General features: G+C 41.6%; 1 non-coding gene across 1 annotated transcript; it reads right to left on the bottom strand.

The window, feature by feature from the left end:
- Positions 1–448: 448 nt before the first annotated feature.
- LOC112428715 (small nucleolar RNA U3) lies at positions 449–664 on the bottom strand. The gene has a single exon (XR_003020761.1). It is a non-coding gene; the product is annotated as a small nucleolar RNA U3 (small nucleolar RNA).
- Positions 665–4,443: the final 3,779 nt, after the last annotated feature.

The raw sequence follows: 4,443 nt of genomic DNA, 5'->3' as shown, positions 1-4,443 counted from the left end.
AAAAATTAGCCAGGCATGCTGAGGCAGGAGAATTGCTTGAACCCAAGAGGTGGAGGTTTCAGTGAGCTGAGATCGCACCATTGCACTCCAGCCTAGGTGATAAGAACGAAACTCCATCTAAAACAAACAAACAAACAAACAAAAATAGCTAAGCTGATTTATTCTGTTGATTTGGTTATTTAATTATCTTTCTGAGAGGCACTTCATACTACCCCTTAAGCACTGCCTATAGGGGTCATATTTTTATTTTAATTATAGACACTTACGTTTTGTCTTCCTAACCAACTTGAGAGCAGTGGCAATAAGAATATATTTAAAAATATATTTATAATTTATAAACTCTTTATTATAAGTTCCATTTCATCTACAGTACCACATAGCAAAATCATCCAAGCTATTTTCCTCCTGGTTTTTTTGTTTCTTTCTTTCTTTGTTTGTTTTAATAGGAACCACTCAGACTGCATCCTTTCCCTCTTACTTTCCCAAAGGAAGAGAAAAACTATAATCAACGGCAAACGGCAGTTGCAGCGAAGCAACACCAGGACCCGGCTTCACGCTCGGGAGACAACACTGTGCCTCCTCCTCATGGTTTCTGATGTTCTACACATTCAGAGAAACTTCTCTAGTAACGAACTATAGAAATGATCCCTGAAAGTATAGTCTTCCTTTTTTCGTTTCTTTTACAAAATGTGAAAACTGAAGTAAATTTATGAATTTACTTTTACCCAAGCTTGTAAAATTAGTCAGTGGCAGGACCAGGTTCTTGTAGTCTCCATTCATCACACTTTTGGCTACATTGGGTTGCCTCCATATGACTATGCTTCATATTCTCTTTTGTGCCCCAAAGCACCACATCGTAGACAGTCAGTGAAAATTATGAGGTTCATTATTGTGATTATAAACCAAATGGGTCCGAATTCTTACTGTTTGCATATTAACAAAACTATACTTCTCAACGATGCAAGTAGTTTTTGCCTGATATCATTCTAGGTCAGTGTTCCTCAAAGTATAGCTCATGAAATAACTGCATTAGAGTTACTTAGGATGCTTATCAAAACCGCAGAGTCCTCAGCCTGGGCAACATAGAGAGAACTCATCTCCACAAATAATTTAAAAATTAGACAGGTATGGTGACGCACCCTTGTGGTCTCAGCTCCTCTGGAGGCTGAGGAGGGAGAAACACTTAAATCCAGGAGGTCAAGACTGCAGTGAGCCCTGATACCCCCACTGCACTCCAGCCTGGGTGACACAGTGAGACCCCATCTCAAAAAACAAACAAACAAAAAACAAAAACCCCTGCAGATTACAGAGCTTTTCTCCAGTTCCGTTGAATAGAGTTCCTGGGGATAGAGCCTAGAAACCCATTTTAATAGACTTCCCACATGGGAGTTAATTACACTAAAGTTTGGCAACCGCCGTTTTAAACAAACATAGTAAGGGATGTAGTGAAAATAAAAGACCAGGTACTGCTGGAAAGTCAGTGTCAACACATAAAAACAGCAGAAGAGAGGATATATTTCCCCAATTCTAAGATACCCTCAATTGTAAGATACACCATTGATTTAGTAGTAGCCTTTGAAGAAAACAGTGGTTTACTAGTTTTTATAAAATGGGTATGTTTAGGTTTTGTCTTAAGAAAGCAAAATTAGGCCAGGCGTGGTGTAATCCTAAAACTGTAAGAGGCTGAGTGGGGAGGATCGTTTGAGGTCAGGAGTTTGAGACCAGCCTGGGCAACATAGCAAGACCCCATTCTCTTTAGCCAAGTGAGGTGGTACATGCCTATAGTCCTAGCTACTCAGGAGACTGGTGAGAGGATTGCTTGAACCCAGGAGTTCAAGGCTATAGTGATCTCTGATTGTGCCACTGCACTCCAGTCTGGGCGAAAGAATGAAACCTTTCAAATTCAAAATAGGACTTCTTGACTGTGAGAAAAATAAAACAGAACCACTTGACTGACTGAGAGAATGATACTAATATGAAAAAAAAAACATGAGACAGACAAGAACCAAAAACAATTTGACGTCAGAATGATAAATATAGTCTTAGACATTACTTTGAAAGTATATCTGTCTATCTACACACACACACACACACACACACACACACACACACACACCCCTCTCAAGGAAAAGTGTATAGAAAAACACAGCCAAAAGAGCATTGCATAGTTCTGGAGGATTGCATAGTTCCAGAAGAGTAATGAAAAATAACAGTGAATATGGAGGGTGAATTTAGAAGCCTCTCGCTGTCTCTTGCTCAGGTTTATTTATTTGTCACGTAAGTCAGAAGGGGTTGCTTCCCCCAATGCTAGAGTAGTAATTCTCAAACTTTATCAAAGATCACAATCACCCAGAGGTCTTGTTAAAACACACAGCTCTGGCAGGGCGCGGTGGCTCAAGCCTGTAATCCCAGCACTTTGGGAGGCCGAGACGGGTGGATCACGAGGTCAGGAGATCGAGACCATCCTGGCTAACACGGTGAAACCCCGTCTCTACTAAAAAATACAAAAAACTAGCCGGGCGAGGTGGCGGGCGCCTGTAGTCCCAGCTACTCCGGAGGCTGAGGCAGGAGAATGGCGTGAACCCGGGAGGCGGAGCTTGCAGTGAGCTGAGATCCGGCCACGGCACTCCAACCTGGGCGACACAGCGAGACTCCGTCTCAAAAACAAACAAAAAACAAAAACAAAAAAAAACACACAGCTCCTGATTCTGTAGATCTGGAGTAGGGCTCGAGAATTTTCATTTTTAAGTAGTTCCCAGGTGATACTGATACTACCAACCCAAAAACCATACTTTGAGAACTAGAGTTGACAGATGTCTGACAAACTGGTGGGCTGGCAGGGCAGAAGTATTTCTGAGAAAAGTTCTAAGGAAAGAATGAGGCAGGCATAATATACGTGATCCAATGACAAAATTTTAACCATTGGCCATAAGACTAGGGAAGCAGGGATTCTAAGTTGAAGATGTTATATATTTCTTACGTTCACTTCTGGTGCAACCTACCTGGAATCACATTTTGCCCTCACTTTGAAAAAGGACTACATAAAGGACTACATAAGTAAAACTGAGAGAACTGTTTCATTAATACTGTCGCACATTAGGGCTATAATAAGAGGGAAGAGAAAATTATTTCCCTCCATTCACCATCAAGTATTTTTAACATTACCAGGACAGATGGGCATCTGGTAAAGCAGCATGGAGTAGAAGCAGCACCTGGTGGAATATCATAGGATTGGACTTATTTCTAAACAGGTGTGGGACTCCCCATGGGGGCTCTCAGAAATAATTGAGTCGGGGATGTTCTTTGCAGGAGGCTGGAGTTTCTGCAAGCAGTTGAAGGCCAGAGCCAGGGCAATTTGAGTTACATGGAAACCTTTGATTTTTAACTCAGAATTTTCTCACATATCTTGAATAGAAGGCTAAAAGAGGAGTAGTAAAAGTATATATGCCCTGTACTTGTGCAATCTTCTGGTCTGAGCTAATTTTGACGCAGCTAACAATAAAGAACGATCAGTTTATTTTCCATAGCATCATCAACATAACAAAGCCAAGATGTTTGAACTATAGCTCTTGTAGGTTTATGCAGAATAAGATAAGGAAGAGATCATAGGCTGGAGAATAATTAGAATGCTGCTACACTCTAGTGGTAAGGAGATAAGGACTCAGGAGTGGCCCCAAAGGGAATTAAGGAAAGGGGTATATAATATCAGCAAGACTTATCTATGAGATAATAATCAGTAAACTAGCGTAAAAATCAAAGATGGCACCACATTTTCTGTCATGATAGCCAAACATAATACAATTCAACTAAGAAAGACTGAATTTTAGGTCAGGCGTGGTGGCTCACGCCTGTAATCCCAGCACTTTGGGAGGCCGAGGTGGGCAGATCACCTGAAGTCGGGAGTTGGAGACCAGCCTGACCAACATGGAGAAACCCCATCTCTACTAAAAATATAAATGGCCACGCCTGTAATCCCAGCTACTTGGGAGGCTGACAGAAGAACTGCTTGAACCTGGGAGGCCAAGGTTGCAGTGAGCCGAGATCATGCCATTGCACTCCAGCCTGGGTAACAAGAGTGAAGCTCTGTCTCAAAAAAAAAAGAAAAACTGAATTTTAAAAGAATCATTTTGATGTATTTTTTGGATTTCTTAAGCCTGAGGTAGTAATCAGCCTGTTATTTTAATTAGACAAGCACTGTATAGCTTAAATCTTCCTTATTTCAACTAAAACATTTTTCTTTTTTTTTTTTTTTTTTTTTTTTTTTGAGACGGAGTCTCACGCTGTTGCCCAGGCTGGAGTGCAGTGGTGCGATCTCGGCTCACTGCAAGCTCCGCCTCCCGGGTTCCCGCCATTCTCCTGCCTCAGCCTCCTGAGTAGCTGGGACTACAGGCGCCCGCCACCGCGCCCGGCTAATTTTTTGTATTTTTAGTAGAGACGGGGTTT

This window comes from Macaca nemestrina, chromosome 7 (genome assembly GCF_043159975.1).
Source record: "Macaca nemestrina isolate mMacNem1 chromosome 7, mMacNem.hap1, whole genome shotgun sequence".
Classification (NCBI taxonomy): Eukaryota; Metazoa; Chordata; class Mammalia; order Primates; family Cercopithecidae; genus Macaca; species Macaca nemestrina.
This window is presented reverse-complemented; position numbering and strand designations above follow the sequence as displayed.